We start from the raw sequence: 18,862 nt of genomic DNA, 5'->3' as shown, positions 1-18,862 counted from the left end.
TTCCTCGAGCAGTTCCACTTCAGCATCTTCAACTGACATGGCTGCAAGAATGTTAGGGTGGATACCCTGACATGACAGACTGACCCAGCTGATAAAGAGTTTGACTCTCAGTGCATCATTCCATCCTTGCAGATCCTCTCCCATTCATCTGCGAACTTGTGAACCAGATCTGACAGGGCCTACAGCAGGAAACTGCACTGGCCAACACACCTGACAACCCCTCTATGTGCTGATGGCTTATGCGCTCCAAAGCACTCCAGTGCTTCAACCTGCTCTGGCCATTCAGACACAACCATTTTCTGTTACATCAGTTTGGGTGGCCCACTATAATCACAGATGTATGTCAGTTTGCCGCTTCCTGCCGTCAACGTTCTCAGTCTAGTTCCTTTGTACAGCAGCCCTCTGGGTTCCTGCGATCCCTACTAGTCTTTCAATGCCTAAGGTCCTACATTGCCATGGGTTCATCATGGGTTTGTCATCAACCGATGGGACCACAGTGATCATGACAGTGGTGCACTGGTTCACCAAGGCAGCTAACTTCATTGCCTTCCCAAACTTCCATAGGCCACTGAGATGGTGGACCTCATTCTTCAACATGTAGTTTACCTACATGGCTCTTCTCAGGGCATTGTGTCAGACCAGAGCCCACAATTCCTTTCCTGATTCTGGCGAGTCTTCTGCCCCCTCCTCCACTCCTGGGTGAGTTTGTCCTCTGGCTATCATCCACAGACCAACGGTCAGCCTGAAAGAGCCAACCAGGTAGTGGAGAAGTTTCTGCAATTCTTCACCAGCTCTGACCCTTTCACATGGAAAAAGTAACTGCTCTGGGCCAAACTGTCAGCATCTGCATGTTTCCTTTCCTATGTGTAGGTCACCCTTTGAAGTGCGTCATGGCTACCAACACCTGTTATTCTCCAAGGAGGAGACAAAGGTGGAGGTCTTGCCTACAAGGGCCCTGGTTCATCACTGCCAGAATGCTTGGAAGAAAGGCCCTCTCAGCTGCTAGCCGCACCTACTGCCAACCACTGTCATTGCTCAGTGAGACTGTGCTGGCTTGGGAACTGTGTCCAGCTGTGCATCAGACATCTGCCCTTGTGCACTGACTCCCACAAGCTTTTGCCTGGGTTCATTGGTCTGTTCAAGATTGTACATCACATCAATCTAGTCACTTACCATCTACAGCTGCCACCGTCACTCAGGATCACACCTACCTTCCACGTGTCCTGCCTCAAGCCTGTTGTCTATGGGCCTTTCAACCCACCTGAGCCTGCACCTCTGGAACCTAGGATGGTAGAAGGAGGTCCAGTGTATACAGTTCGCTGGTTGATGAATTCACATAATCGTGGAAGGGGTGTGCAGTACTTGTTTGACTGTGTAAGGTACAGTCTGGAGGAGAGGTCTTGGATACCATCTAGTTTCATTTTGGATCTGTTACTCTGAGGAGTTTCACTGGAGCCATCCAAACTGTCCTGTGCCATCAGGTGCTGGCCTTAGGAAGGGGTTCTTGTCAGACCTGCACAGGCAGGCACCTCTCAATCTCCACTCAGCTAACCGGAGTCACCTGCCACCTATTTCCAACTCATCACCTACAGCCCATTTAAACCTAGATCTCAGCCACAGTCCTTATTCACTCATTGAACCAGTCATCATCAACCATTTGCTCCTAGCCTTCAGTTACTTTGTTGCCTGTTGTGTTTAATAAATGTTCTCTCATTTTGTGGCCGTTGTAGCTTGTTATTTTGCTGCTTATATTAAAGTTATCACTCACTGCTAAATAGTTTCTGTTGCTCTTCTTTTGGGCCAAGTGTCCTCTACATTTCCTGACACTACTACACTTCAGATTTTCCAACAGTCCCTCACTGGGTAGAGCGTAACAAATGGTGCTTCTGCAATTATTGCACTAGGTGAATGGGAGAGCTGCTCTTGCCCCATGCAGTTCCTCTGCTCTAACCTTTGGAAATTTCAAGTAACTCCATCAGGATCATGCTCATGAACAGAGCTCTTTGAAGCCAGAGTGCATCCAGCTGTAGTTGTCCATGTTTGGGGATAGAGAAGCTAACAACAGTTGGAGGTCATCGTTGTCAATCTCAAGTTCTTTTCAATTAACTCTCCCCATGGGATATTCCAAATCTTGGCATCTGCACAGACTTCAAATTCTGCCACTGTTACATAGCTGCAACTGAAGTTGATGTCTTATGCACATTCCACTATAGAAATAGTTATATGTTGATGACTGTGTTTGATTCATCGTTGGTGCAATGTTCTGGAACTCTGAGGAAAAAGTAAAATTGACTAGAGTTATAGATTTGTACAGCATAGAAATGGGGGTTTCAGCTCACTACATCCATGCTAAACCTTACGTCCATCTTCAGAAGGTTATCGCATTCAGTCCATAGCCTTCTATGCTTTGTCTAATTAAATGTCTGTCTAACTGCCTTTTAAACATAACGACTCTAATTCTATAATCATATAATTGTAATTCTAATGAAGTATTAATGACCAATCTAATTCAATTACCTTCTCTGAAAGCAATTTCTGCCAGAAAAAAAGCTAATTAAAGCAGTAAAAGGATTACATGTTTTCTGACCACTTATCATGATATTCAATGATATTACTATTACTGAATCTACTATCATTAATATGTTTAGGATGACTATTGACTAAAAACTCAACTGGACCAGTTCCATAAAGAGCAAATCAAAGCAGGAATCTTTTTGCAAGCAGCTTACCTGTTTACACTCCAAGGCATTCCACATTCACAAGGCACAGCTCTCAAAACCAAAGTTCAAAGTAAATTTATTATCAGAGTATATACAGCGTATGTCTCTGTATGACCCTGAGGATCATTTCCTTGTGGGTATTCACAGCAAGTACAAAGAAACATAGTAGAATCAATAAAAAAAACACACATGAGAAACAAGCAACCAATATGCAAAAGACAAACTGTGCAAATACAAAAAAAAAATAATTTATTACTGTTTAAAAAAAATAAGCAATAAATATTGAGAACATGAATTGTAGAGTTCTTGGATTGTGGAATCAGTTCAGTTTTGGGGTGAAAGAAGTTGAGCGAAGTTATCCCCTTTGGTTCTGGTTGAAAGGTAATAACTGTTTCTAACCTTGCGGTGTAGGATCTGAGGCTCCTGTACCTCTTTCCTGACAGCAGCAGAGAGAAGAGAGCATGGCCTGGATGGTGGTGGGGGGGGGGGGGGGTCTGCTTTCCTGTGACAGTGCTCTTTGTAGATGTGCTCAGTGTTGGGAAGGACTTTATCTGTGATGGATTGGTGTTTATGTATTACTTTTGTAGGCTTTTGCGTTCAAGGGCATTGGTGTTTCCATACCAGGCTGTGGTGCAACCATGCGTCTTTAGAGGTTTGTCGAAGTTTTAAATGACATGCCAAATCTTCGCAAACTTCTAAGAAATTAGAGGCTCAGCTGTGCCTTCTTTGTAATGGCAGTTACATGCAGGATCCAGGACAAATCCTCTGAAATGATAACACTTAGGAATTTAGGATTACTGACTCTCTGCACCAATGATCCCCAAATAAGAACTGGTGCATGGACAACCTGTAGTCAATAACTCACTTGGAAACTGTCAGCAGCTTGGTGCCAGAACAGTCTATGCTACTATACTCAACTATCAGATTTAAATTTTGTTGCGAATATTCTATGGCCCACAAGTTATCCTGTAGATAGAATGTATGCAACTGTGAGGTAACATGGATGAAGATGCAAGTCAATTGTAAACACATCAAACTGATCTGACTGATTTAATGAAGTTTGAAGCACTTTAGCATGTGAGCAAGTTAGAAGTATGTTCTAATGACCCCTTTCCCCATGAGGTTCAATGGTCTGAAGTGGATAAAGACCTTGCAGTCAAATGAATCTGTAGAGCTGCAAAGGGATGTCTGCAGACTATAACTGTCAGGATTTTGGATCCAGACAAATTTATTGACACAGACAAGTTAGGAAACCTCAATGATATAGAGGTGACAGGATCAAGAAAGAGGAAGACTGTATAGTTCCCCACAGGGTGTTTATATAAAAGAAATGCCCTTTAGGGAACCATATGTTGCTTCCTATTCTGTTTTTCATTTGACTGATGTGGAGGATAGAGACATGCCGATTTTTACTGGTCTGTGAATGTGGAGGTTACTGAATGAATGGTTCTGGAATATATATAGGAGAAGGCTATGGGCCAAGTGCAATATAATAGATTAATATGAATGGATGCCCATTGGTTGGTGTGGATGTGGTGGGCTTCAATGACCGTTGAGATCAATAAATGTTTTAAGGCCATTCACTGGTCTCCCATAGCAAACCCATTGGAGAAGGTGGTACAGAATATCAGGAAGTGGAGAATTTGGAGGGTAGGCCCCCCCCCCCCAGGAACATAAGGCTTAAATTAGCAGAAAAATTAGTGAAATGTTACCAAGAATGAGCTGCTAGGGGAAGTGGTTGAGGCTGGTTCAATAGTATAATTTAAGAAGCACTTGGACAGGTACTGTACATAGAGAGAGTGGCAGAGGGATATGGGTTAAAATCAGGAAATTGGAACTGTCTGGGTGGGCATTGGAGTTGGACCGAAGAGCTTGTTTCCATAGATCAAAGTTCAGAATACTTTATAAAAATGAGAAATTATGCAGACGCTAGAAATCTAAAGCATCGCATATAAAATGCTGGAGGAACTCAAAAGGTCAGGCAGCATCTATGAATATGAATAAACACATGACATTTCAGGCTGAATCCCTTTTTCAGGGCAAAAAGTACTTTAAAGTTTGAAGTACATCCATGCTGTATTGCTCTGTGGTGTCCACATGACAAGTTACAAATAAGCAATGCAGAAAGGAGGCATCTTGTGGAGAATGTGTGTTAGAGATACTGTCCTTCCCAAACTTTCCTTAGTTAATGATGAATGGAGGTGGAATGATGGACGAGCAATGTTACTATCTATGTTCTGCAAATTCTCCACTATGACTCTAGGAACAGAGGAATTCTGTCACCATAGAGTGACTATTCTTTTCCATAGACACTCAGTCAAAGTGATTCCTGCAGATCCTGGCAACAGCTTTGCTAACTCTGAAACCCACTATTGTTGTCATGTTATAACTTTTAGAAAAACATTTAGACTTGGGTTTCCAAGACTTTCCCACAGAACAGCAGAAATAATAAGTTTGGTTGGATCTGCTGGATGAGTGATGTTGCAAGACCAATCTTGCACTCAACATCAGCAAGACAGTGGACCTCAAGAAAGCAAAATCAGAAGAATACACATTAGTCCTCATGTTCAATTGAAATTATTAACCTGCTCAGTTGAGGAAGAAACACCAGAGACACGAAATTACCTCTGAAGCGGTTTTTATTCAGAGAGGAGTTCGCAGCCACACGCACTTCGGGCGTAAGTTAGCCAACTCCCAATTTGTCGGTTTACAAAGGTCATACTTATACCCAAAAGCAGGGTACTACATTCGCAAAAATGGTTACCGATTCAAATCCATCGATTGATTGGCTATCACATAGTTAAGCACACAAAATACTCAGAATGAGCATAGACACAAGCAAAGTACTTGGAATAAGTATAGATACTTTGCCAAACACATTGTCTTGTGGTGGCAAGGTTCCCCTTTCCCCAAGGTTCCCCTTTACTTGTGGTTGCTATGTCCTGTCTGGCATTCTATTTTAGTTACCTGTTCTCTGTCGTCCTACACTTCCCCAATGACATATTCTCTCCCTGGTCCTGTCTACATATTTTGCTACACCTACCCCTCGTCCCCCCCCCTACACGTACCCCTTACCCTCTCCACATTCTCACTCATTGAGGAAACGGTGGTGAGAAGAATGAGCAGCTTTAAGTTTGAGTGTCAACACTTTAGATGACCCATCTTGGGCCCAGCACATTAATGCAATTATGAAGAAAGTAAGCCTGAGGCTCACCTTCATTAGGAGTTTGAGGTTTACTATGTCACCAAGGACTCTTGCAAACTTCTATCGATGTGTGGTGGAGATCATTCTGACTGGTCGCATCACAGCCTGGTATGGAGGCTCCAATATGCAGGATTGCAAGAGACTGAAGAGGGCTGTAGACTCAGCCAGTTCCATCATGAGCACAATCCTCCCCACCTTCTAGGAGGCAGCATCTATCATCAAGAACCCCCACCATCCAGGACATGCCCTCTTCTCATGACTACCATCAGGGAGGAGATGCAGGAAGAGAAACACTCAACAATTTAGGAACCAATTCTTCCCCTATATTATCAGATTTCCGAATGGCCAATGTACCCTTGAACAGTACTTCATTATTTTCTTTTTCTACACTATTCATTTATCTTGTAATTTATAGTAATTTTCTCTCTTTGCACTGTACTACTTCAACAAAACAACAAATTTCATTTCAGACAAGTCAGTGATAATAAACTTGATTCTGAATTTAATAGTGCAGGAGAGTAAGGAGAACAATGAGAGAGGTAAAATTCCATAGTGATCCTTTAATATTTGCTCAGATTAATTTGTTCCATCATATTGAATTTATTTAATTTCTTTGTTTTCTTTTTTGTTCTGGTTTGAAAATTAAGTCCTTGGCATATGCTTCCAAATTTCAGCAGAAGAGCATGAGCTTACAGCATGAATAATCAATTGACATTTCTCATTTTACAAATTTTGTTTTAGTGAGGGGCAGCACAATGTTGTATGGAACATCTGACCAAATGGTTAATCTACTGCTCAGGATTTGAAAGCTGTCCACCGAGGTCAAAGGCTCAGTTACCACACATTAGACTAAAGGAACTAATTTGGTTGTTACCACAACCTCACCCTCTTCCCCATTCCTTGTGCATGAATCTGTGATGCTGCAGGTTTTCTGGTCCCTATTCAGTAAAAAAAAATCATAAAAATTGTCCAGATGAAGGGTCTTATTCTGAAACATTAATTATTTTCCTCCATAGATACTCCCTGGCCTGCTGAATTCCTCCAGTAGTCTTGTTTCACTCTAGATTCCAATGTCTGAAGCCTCTTGTGTTTACAGAGAAATATTAATGATTACTGTAAGAATATTGTGCCTCAATCTACAGGAAAATCTGGTATCAGTTGGGTGGAGGAAGATCAGTATCTCAGGCCAGATGGAACAACGAAGAACAACTATACTTCACAGGGAAAGTCCATTTGTGGAGCTCAGAGCTCAGAGCTCCTACAGGAAGCCCTGACTAGCTCACTGATCAGTTCTGCTGTCCAGTGTTCAGATGACACTTCACATGTCAATGATAAACAACACAATGATGAACTTTGAAAGCACAAGATCAGCTTGCTTTCTCATGCACCACATTATCAAAATAGTAAAAGTTGCTCGAGTTGAGCATGAGAAGGTCCTTGCCATTTTGGAAGGGATCAGCAGCTGGAAAGGCAAACTACTTCCACAGGGAATATTTTTGCCTTGTGAACTCAACAGACAACGTGTCACCCTCTTTGTGAATAAGTAGGATAATATCTTGCTGAATATATTGCCAGTAAGCACTCCATGCAAACCCAAAGCACAAGTTCACACTTTCTAGACTGACATTCAAGGGCTGAGGTACTGTTCGTTCAAACTTGATTCCCACTTTGAGACAGTAGAGAAAATATAAAGCTGGCTCCATAAAGTATATATGTAACTGCTATTTGTGACATTAGCAAGCTGTGTCTGTAGACCAGTGGACAGTTGTTCATTTTACTCAGAAGGGCTTTGCAATATGACAAAGAAACACATTGGTAACTGCCTTCTTACAAACAGGACTGACTACATCAACATGCGCTGCAACACTTTCTTACTCAGAATTTGATCAGAAGATTAGAATCAGAATCTGGTTTATTATTACTGACGTGTCATGAAATTTGTTAACTTAGCAGCAATTCAATGTAATACACGATAATATAGAAAAAAGTAAATCAATTATAGTAAGTATATGTATATTGGATAGATTAAAATAGAAGCGAGATAGTGTTCATGAGTTCAATGTCCATTTATAAATCGTATGGCAGAGGGGAAGAAGCTGTTCCTGAATCGTTGAATGTATTGCCTTCAGGCTTCTGTACCTCCTTCCTGATGGTAAAAATGAGAAGACAGCATGTCCTGGGTGCTGGGGGTCCTTAATAATGGTCATCACCTTTCTGAGGCACTGCTCCTTGAAGATGTCCAGATGGCACAGCTGGCTGAACACAAAAGATGCTTGTGCACCAAGTGACTGGAGGATTCACTGACATTCCCGTTCACATTTGTGGTCTGATGTCCCCACCTACTTCAAAAAGGCCTCTGTTGTACTGGTGCCTAAGACCTGCCTCCATGATTACCGTCTGGTCATGTTTACATCAATCATAATGAAGTGCTTCAAGAAGCTGGTTATGGTACAAAACATCTCCTTCATAGATGACCTGGATTCACTTCAATTTGCCTGTTCTCATAACACATTAGCCGTGGATATGATCTTACTGGCTCTTGATTCTGCTAGTGGTTGTATGGACAACAGAAACATACACTCAGTGGCCACTTTCTAACCTACAGCTGCAAAAGTCAAATCAGAGAGGAATCAGGAATTAATGCATAAAATGTGGCAAAGTATCAATGTATAAAAGCATACAGACAAGATCTTCAGTTGTTGCTGAGATCAAATGGAGAAGAAATGTGATGCAAGTGACTTTAACTGTGGAATGATCGTTTCTGCCAGATGGGGTGTTTTGAGCATCTCAGAAAACGCTAATCTCCTGGTATTTTTATACGCAACAGTCTCTAGAGTTCACTGAGAATGCTGCAAAAAGTTTAAAAAACATCCAATGATTGGCAGTTCTGTGGACAGGCCAGAGAAGAATGCCCCAACTGGTTCAAGCTGACAAGAAGGTGACAGTAATTCAGATGAACACATGTTACAACTGGGGTATGCAGAAGAGCATCCTTGAATGCACAACACAGTGGATGGGCCACAGCAGCAGAAGATCATGAACGTACACTCAGTAACACACAAAATGCTGGAACTCATCAGGCCAGGCAGCTTCTATTGAAAAGACCTGATGAAAAGTCTCTGCCTGAAATGTTGACTGTTTATTCTCTTCCATTGATGCTACCTGGTCTGCTGAGTTCCTCCAGAATTGTGTGTGTGTGTGTGTGTGTGTGTGTGTGTGTGTGTGTGTGTGTGTGTGTGTGTGTGTGTGTGTGTGTGTGTGTGTGTGTGTGTGTGTGTGTGTGTGTGTGTGTGTGTGTGTGTGTGTGTGTGTGTGTGTGTGTGTGTGTGTGTGGCTTGAATTTCCAGCATCTGCAGATTTTCTCTTGCTTGTGAACTCAGTGGCTTCTTTATTAGGTACCTAATAAAGTGGCCACTGAGCGTAAACATCAAGCTGCTGTTAATTAGTTTTGTGTTCAACCCTCCAAAACTATTACCTAGTTCAAGACTTGGGCCTCTGGATCCTCAGCTTCTTCATTGGCAGTCTTCATCAGTGCATAGTGGTAATGACACCTCCTCCTCAATGATTATAAACATAGATGGAGCCCAAGGGTGTGTACCAAGACCCTGGTCTGCTATCTTTATACATCTGACTGTGTGGTTACGCAGAACTCCAATGCCACTTTCAAATTTTCATATGATACTACCATTGTTAGACAAATCATGGGTGGTAATGAGTCTGCATACAGGAGTGAAATAGGGCACCTGGATGAGTGGTGCCACAACAACTACCTCTCACTCAATGGCAGTAACTGATCATTGACTTCAGGAGGAAGAACGAGAGCAAACTTCTGCAGTCTATATTGGTGGATTTGTAGTGGAGAGGGTCAGCAACTTTAAATTCTTAGGTGTTAACATATTGCATGACCCAGGGTTTCGTGAGAGGTCGCTAGGGGTTTTGTGAGAGAGCATGATTGAAAAAAATTGTTTTTTGAACTGCGCGCAATGCGTGATGCTAGCACTCAGTGTTGGGCAGTGACCAAGCAGCCCCATTAGCAATCTCGTTAGAGGTCTCTCAGCCCAGTATGGCAGTGCACAGTAGGACCGCGTTTATTTGGTTGAGTCCATTCTCGGTTTTTCAAGGTAGGGAAGGCCATTGATAATTGGTGTGTGTTGTATTGTGTTGTTTTCAACTTCTTATATGTGTAAACAAGCTTTTTCTTGTTTAACAAGCATCAAGAGCAACTATAGAAATAATTTCATTTCAGCTGAAGGTGAAATTGGCGTGTGCTTATCTCAAGTTCAACCCAGAATTGAGTATTGATGCAGCAAGAAAATGAGCACAAGGTTTCACGAAGGGTCCTGACGAAGGGTCTCGGCCCGAAACGTCGACAGCGCTTCTCCCTATAGATGCTGCCTAGCCTGCTGTGTTCTACCAGCATTTTGTGTGTGTTGCTGTTTGAATTTCCAGCATCTGCAGATTTCCTTGTGTTTGCTCACAAGGTTTCACGTGCCAGGTTTATATTTCAACCCAATCATCTTAGTAAGAAAATGGTTTTTCAAAGTCTTGTATAAAATTGTGCCTTAGGCTATATTTTTTCATATTGCTTTGGCTTATGGCTTAGGCTTTAGTAACTTTACTATTCAACATTGTCAATAAACTTTCAGGGTGTAAGTAATATTAATTAAAATCAATTTACAATCTTTATGTAAATTAATTCTACCAAGCCTACTTTTTAAAAAATCCCATTTTGGCTTAAACCAGTTATTTAACAGAAATTTATTATGTTTGCTTTGTGAGTTTTTGAAATTTATGAAAGGGAAGGAAAGAAATTAGGTTCAAGAAAGATAAGCTAAGCTTAACTGCCTGTTTTTTCTTCAGGAACAGTTGGCTAAAAATTCATTCTCTACTCAAAAGAACATTGACAATTATTTTTGGATTACTATATCTACAACATACCGATCATGCTAACATACTGTGAGCTGTAGTTATAATAATTTTTACACAGGGGTTCCCTGAGACCTAAAAATTATTTCAAGGGACCCCCCCAGGGCAAACAGGCTGAGAAAGGTTGGCATAACCTGTATGTGTACGTGAGCCAACACATAGATACAATCACAAGGAAGATGTGCCAGTGCCTTTATGGTTAAAGAATATTAAGGAGGTTGAATATGTTGCTGAATATTCTAACAAACTTATATAGATGTACTGTTGGAAGTATCAAACTAGTTGCATGATAGTCTGGTGCAGCAATTCAAATGCGAGAAGATGCAGAATAGTGGATTCAGGCCAATACATCGCAGTCACATCCTTCCCCACCATGGAAAGTATCTACATGACACCCTGCCTCAAAAATGCAACATCTATCATCAAAGATCCCCACTATCTGGGCCATGCCATCTTCTCATACTTGCCATTGAACAGAAGATACAGAAGTCTGAAGACCCACACTAGGTTGAAGAGCAACTGCTCCATTTCTTTTCAGTTCTTAAACCAGCCTGCACAACTCTAATCTTTAAGTCAGAATACCACACTATGGCCACTTTGCACTATATTGGACTTGTTTTTTGTCTCAATTGTTTCCTTTAGTATATATGTTATATATAATGTATGTAAAACATGTGTTTTAACATTTTGTTTATACAGTAGATTGTGCATTTGATAATTAGTGATAAATCTTCAACAACTTATAACAATCTCATCATTTTTCAGCATTTTTGATGCTTCCAAAATTCTCCTTATCCTTGTGTTTCATTCAAATAAACTAAATTTAACTTAACTCTCATCACAGCAACTAATCAGCTAAACCTGGCTGACAGTTATAATATTATACAGCCCTTTCTTTCAATAAGGTTAGCAAACAAAGCCAGGCAAAGCAATTAACATTTTCACATGTGGTTCTCAGCATAGCGGATGATAATCAACCATGATCATGTTGAATTTATTGTTTTTTTCCCCCTCTCCTTCAGAATAATATTAAATGGTAGTGTAGTGGTTTACAATACAGGCGACCTGGGTTCAATTCCTGCTGCTGTCTGTAAGCAGTTGGTATGTTCTCCCCATGATCATGTGAGTTTCATCCCACAATCAAAACACATACCAGTTGGCAAGTTAATTGGTCAATGTACATTGTCCTGTCATTAGACTAGGATTAAATCAAGGTGGTGTGCTCAAGAGACTGAAGGGGGCCTATTCCACACTGTATCTGAATAAATAAAATAAATACAAAAAGTGATACCACAAGAACAGATGATCTAAAATGCAGTGAAAGGCTACAAAATTCAAAGCTTTAATGAGTCTCTTGAAGAAGGAAAGATGGTTAAACATAGAAGGAAGTTTAGGGAAGGAAGAACTTAATAGCTTGAGAATTGAAGGCATTGAATCCAACTGTGGATAAATTAAATTTGTTAATAATCTAGAAATTGGAGTTGAAAGAATGTAGGTATTAGTGAAGTTTAAAGCTGAAGGAGAGCTTAGAGATAAAGAGGAAAGGATAATTTAAGGGATTTAAAAAGTACAATGAAAATATTAAAATCGAGATTGTATCGAACTGTGAGCCAAGGTGGGGGTCAGCGGGTATAGGAGTGATGATTGAATGATACAGTAGGAATTAGGATGCAGACAGTAGAACATTCAATAGCCTTGTACATACAGGAAAACTGAGGTCAGTTAAAGTATGCATGAGGTTCACTAAGAATAGGGTAACAATACTTCATAGATAAAGGTTACTTCAGAAAATGAACTGAGACAGGAATGTAGTACAGTGAAATTCTAGGGGTGGAAATAGACAGTGTTAGATACAGTAATGATATGGGTCAAAACAACCATTGAGGATGTAGACAGTCTGGCTAAGTCTCACAGAGAAACCAGAAAGAAGAATAGAGTCCATGGTTAGGGGACAGAAATAGTGATATAAACCATGGACAAGCACTTTTATCTTCCCAAGTTTTATGCAAAAAAATTTCTCCTCATCCATTTTTCTAGGTCTGATAACCTGGGACAAAAATTTTGTTGGTGAAATAGAAGTTTGTATTGTTCATAACCGTACAATATTTGACTGTTTTTAAATGAATTTGTCTTGGAGTTGAAGAAATAGGTTTGGGGAGAGGAATTCTGAATATGAAGCTAAAGATCTCACATGAACGTGAAGCATATAGAAGTTTTCATCCATGTGACTATCTGTCTTGACTGAAGACGTGGTGACGGACTTCTAAAAATCGGACAAAATAAAAATAACTTGACAAAATAAATGTAAAAAGATGCCCGTCTTAAAAATGCTATAAAGAGATTATAAGTAAATGCACCTATGGTGATATGAAAGAATGAACATCTCCCTCCCACCCACCGTATAACTGACTCCTCAAAACCTTTAAATATTTCTTGAAGCTTGTGTTACATTGGCCTTCAAAATGTGAATGGTGCAAATGTTAGGTTGTTGACAGCATTAGCAGGACAAGTTTACATTACAGACCGAAATATAAATCTACTTTGACTATAAATATCCAGCAACATAATACTTAACTTTGAATACCATTTGTAAAGATTTATATCTCTTCCTTAAGACATTGCTTAATGGATTGATAGTTTATCAATTTAAGTATGTATTCATCGGGAAATACAGGACAGAAATATGCTCTTCAGCCCTCTTGAGCCCACACCAACCAACCGTTTACACTAATTCTACATGAGACACATTTAAATATCTTCACATTCTCATGAATCCCTCCCAACTGTCAATCAACAATACTCAGTGGCCACTTTATTAGGTACAGGAGATGCCTGATAAAGTGGCCACTGAGTGTATGTTCATGTTGTTCTGCTGCTGTGGCTAATCCACTTCAAGATTCAATGTGTTGTGCATTCAAAGATGCTTTTCTGCACACCATGTCGTAATGAATTGTTACTTGAGATACTGTCACCTTCCTGTTGGCTCGAACCAGTCTGGCTATTCTCCTCTGACCTCTCTCAATAACAAGTCATTTTCACCCACAGAACTGCTGCTCACTAGATTTTTGGGTTTTTTTTTTGCACACAGATCTCTGTAAACTCTGAAGACTGTTGTGCATGAAAATCCCCGGAGATCAGCAGTTTCTGAGATACTCAAACCAAACTATTGTGCACCTGTGACAGAGTCTCCATGCCATTGCTTCCTACAAGGTGAAATCTAAAAGCACAAATGTTGATGCAATAATCCCTGATGAGCTCAACACCTTTTATGCTCGGTTTGAAAGGACGAATAACATTACACCTGTGCAAACCGCCACAACATCTGGCGACCCTGTGATCTCTCCCTTGGAGGCTGATGTCTGAGAGTGAACCCTTGCAAGGTATTAGGCCTCTACAGTATACCTAGCCAGGTACTGAAAACCTGTGTTCACCAGTTGGCTGGAGTGTTCAGTGACATGTCCCATTGCTATAGTTTGAGGTTCCCTTTTGCTTTAAAAGGACAGCAGTCATTGGTGCACAGGAAGAACAGGGTGAGCTGCCTCCGTGCCTACCCAGTAGCACTCTTATTTATGGCAATGAAGTGCTTGGGGATGTTGGTTATGCCTAGAATTACCCCTGCCTGAGCAAGGACCTGGGCCCTACCAGCCCAATAGGTCTACAGTGGATGTAAACTCACTGGCTCTCCACTCTGCTTTGGAGCACACAGATAGCTATAACACCCACATCAGACTACTGCTTATCAATTACAGCTCAGCATTAAACATCATCATTTCCTCAGCTCCAAAATCTAGTCTTCTGTACCCCCATCTGCACAGGATCTTTGAACTCTTTACTGGGAGATCACAATCAGTGCAGATCAACACAGGCAACTCACCATCATCACAGGCACCTCTTCGATGAGTGCTCAGCCCACTGCCCTACTCATGCCTGTGTGGCTAAGCATAGTTCAAACACCATATATACAATGCCTATACCCTGCCCATTGGAAATTTTCATGTTTTATTGTTTTACAGAATTGAATCACAGTGGATTTAATTTGGCTTTTTTGACACTGATCAACAGAAAAGACTCATTTGTGTCAAAATGAAAACAAATTTCTACAAATTGGTCAAAATATATTACAATTATCAAACGCAAAATATTTGACTGCACGATTACTCACCCCCTTCAAGTCAGTATTTAGTAGATGCCCTTTGGCAGCAATTACAGCCTTGAGTCTGTGTGGATAGGTCTCTACCAGCTTTACACATCAGGGCACTGCAATTTTCCTCATTCTTCTTTACAAAACTGCTCAAGCTCTGTCAGATTGCATGGGGATCGTGAGAGAACAGCTCTTTTCAATCCAGGCACAAATTCTCAATGGGATTGAGGTCTGGACTCTGACTTGGTCACTCCAGGATATTAACTTTGTTGTTTTTAAACCATTCCTGTGTAGCTTCAGCTTTATGCTTGGGGTCATTGTCTTGCTGGAAAACAAATCTTCTCCCAAGTCATAGTTCTCTCGCAGACAGCATTAGGTTTTCCCTGAAGTTTGCTGCATTCATTTTACCTTCCACCTTCACAAGCCTTCCAGGTCCTGCTGCAGTGTAGCATCCCTACAGCATAATGCAGCCACCACCATGCTTCACAGTAGGGACGGTATGTTGTTGATGATGTGTGGTGTTTGGCATATGTCAAACATACTGTTTAGTCTGATGGCCAAAAAGCTCAATTTTGATTTCCTCAAACCATAGAGCCTTCGTCCAACTGACTTCACTGTCTCCCACATGCTTCTGGCAAACACTTGCCAAAACTGAGTGTTTTTCAACAGTGGCTTTCTCTTTGCCACTCTCCCATAAAACTGCAACTGCTAGAGCACCCAGGCAACAGTTGCCGTATGTGCAGTCTCTCCAATCTCAGCCACTGAAGCTTGTAACTCCTCCAGAGTTGTCATAGGTCTCTTGGTGGCTTCCCCCACTTGTCTTTTTCTTGCACGGTCACTCAATTTTTGAGGATGGCCTGCTCTAGTCAGATTTACATCTTTGCCAATCATTTCTTGATTATTGATTTAATTGTACTCCAAGGGATATTCAATGACTTGGAGATTTTCTTGTATCAACCTCCTGATTTGTGCTTTTCAATAACCTTTTAGCAGAGTTGCTTGGAGTGTTCTTTTGTCTTCGTGGTGTAGCTTTTGCCAGGTTACTGATTCACCAGCAGTTGGACCTTCCAGATACAGGTGTATTTTTACTGCAATCAATTGAAAAACCTTGATTGCACACAGGTGATCTCCATAATATGACTTCAAAAACCACTGCTGCACCAGTGATGATTTGGTGTGTTATATCAAAGGGGGTGAAAACTTGTGTAATCAATTATTTTTGAAATTTATATTTCTAATTAATTTAGATCACTTTGTAGAGATCTGTTTTCATTTTGACACTAAAGAGTCTTTATCTGTTGACCAGTGTAAAAAAAAGCCAAATCATATGCAGTGTGATTCCATGATGTAAAACAATAAAACATGAAAATTTCCAAAGGGAGTGAATGCTTTTTATGTCACCAGTAACCATTACAAAAGGATCTAGTGCTTTCCTGGCATATACGATGAAGAAGCTCTTCTCGGGCTTCCAGTCAGGTACAGATACTGATTTTAGCCAACATTTCAATAACAAACTTTGCCACCTCCGTGAAAATGGCATAGCTGACTCTCACCCTAAGGAAGACAATATGAGAAAGGTTTGTAAGCTAAAATGTGAATATTAGAGAATACAAGCTCTAAGTAGAAGACCGAATAGGGAAATAACTCACATTTTGCTTGAGTTCTTGAAAAGTTTGGTAAATGCTGTCTTGATAGTTTAGTAACTTCACATTTGAATGAGCACAGGAATTCTTGGCTTTAAGGCTTGTAAATGGAGAAAAGTTGGTGGTTCTGTTTGAAACTTACCTAGTCAGCTAGTAGTCCTCCACACACTACAAGCATACTGAACTAGTAGGAAGCTTTGTCTTTTCCTGTGGTAGGCTTTGGCATTCTGGAAGTTGTTTGATTTATCAAGTTGCTGATAGTAAAATTTAATTATGAAGGAAGCTCTGAGGCCTTGGGGAACATCTCAGGTTGAACTATAGCTTTTACCTCATTACCATTAGGTTCTTGAACTAACCTGGCAAGCACTAATTCTATTTCGGACTATATTTTCCATAATTTTTGCTATTGTTGTTCTGTTATTTTTAATAATTGTGTCACGTTATGTATAATTCATGTTAGTCTAAGTTCATGCAATTTTTGCTTTTCATGTTTGTAATGGACAATGTTGCTGCTGCACAAATCTACTTTTCAAATCATTTATACTCTCTCTATACATAACAATGAACAATAACATACCCATGACAATAAACTTAAACTCGAACTTGACTTGATAAAACATACTGTTTGTACACTCCTTGTCAAGGACAGAAAAGATACTAGTAGGCTGTGGGAATCACAATGTATTTTTTTAAATTCATGAGTCAGTGCCATTGATAAACTACTAACAAATTAAATTATTCAGCTGTTATTAATTTCTTTAAGATAATGCTCACCTTCTATATGAGTTTAACACACGTAACCTGATCCACACCATATTTCAGTGAATTTCCATCCATTTCTGTCTCGTACTGACTGTGGTTCAGAACAAATACATCTTCCACAGTTTTTCATTAGTGAAATTGATGAATAGCTGTATAACTGAACATATTTGGAATATTGTGTGCAGTTTTGGTCACCTACCTACAGGAAAGATGTAAACAAGGTTGAAAGAGTATAGAGAAAATTTATAAGGATGTTGCTGAGTCTGGAGGACCTAGTTATAAGGGAAGTTTGAATAGGTTAGGACTGTATTCCTTAGAACATAGAAGATTAAGAGGAGATTTGACAGAGGTACACAAATTTATTAGGAGTATAGATCAGGTAAATGCAAGCAGGCTTTTTCGTCTGAGATTGGGTGGCAATACAACCAGAAGTCATGGATTAAGGGTGAAAGATAAAAAGTTTAAGGGGAAAATAAGGGGAAAGTACTTCACTCAGAGGGTCGTGAGAGTGTGGAATCAGCTGCCAGCACAAGTGGTGCAAGCAAGCTTGATTTCAATGTTTAAGAGAAATTTGGATAGGTACATGGATGGTAGGGGTACAGAGGGCTTTGGTTCTGGTGCAGGTCGATGGGAGTACTGAACAGCCTGTCCTTGGACACAAATTCATTATGATTCTTTACTTGTAAATGGCTACAAATCTCTGAATGGAAACCATGTTGGCATGTAACACAAATTAAGGACAATTAATCATATCTTTGTTAATGAAATACTGTTATGCAATTAAAATTTAAAAATAACATTTAATTTTACTTTTAGTTGCAGTGATCTCCTGTATTTATATCATTTAAATATGAACATGAGAAAAAGAATATTGTTTCTGCTTCAGTGAAAATTGTTAATTATTACATGAAACTTATTTATTAGACTGCAGATGAATAAGAATATTTTACATTTAAAATCTATTTATTATGTTATAATCTATTATGATTATTCTTGATATCAGATTTAAGATTTAATTTTAGTTGGTTATATTTTGGAAAGGATTTTTCCTCTTCTAACATTGCCAATCAAATTATGAATTATTTGATTGTCTCCTTTACAAAATGGCTTTCAATGTATTTTTGTTTGTAACCCATATTATATGCCAAGAAAAATGGCTGTGGTTGATGCTAATAGTTTTTCTGAAAGCAAGGTGTTTGTGTGTGTGTATGTGTGTGTGTGTGTGTGTGCGTGCGTGCGTGCATGCGTGCGTGCGTGCGTGTGTGTGTGCGCGCACACACACGCCCTTAACTCCTGGTGGAGTCGTCGGGGCGCCGTCATGACAAGCTTTTTGCACCGATCTTTTTGCTGATTGCTCATCATACGGCGTGTCTTGGCATCTGAAACCTGGCGGAGCCCATCCCACTCCAGATTTTTGGAGCCTGCTGGATTTGAACTCTGGAGACTTCGCTCCGAAGTCCGGCAC

The sequence above is a fragment of the Hemitrygon akajei genome, chromosome 22, assembly GCF_048418815.1.
Source record: "Hemitrygon akajei chromosome 22, sHemAka1.3, whole genome shotgun sequence".
Lineage (NCBI taxonomy): Eukaryota > Metazoa > Chordata > Chondrichthyes > Myliobatiformes > Dasyatidae > Hemitrygon > Hemitrygon akajei.
This window is presented reverse-complemented; position numbering follows the sequence as displayed.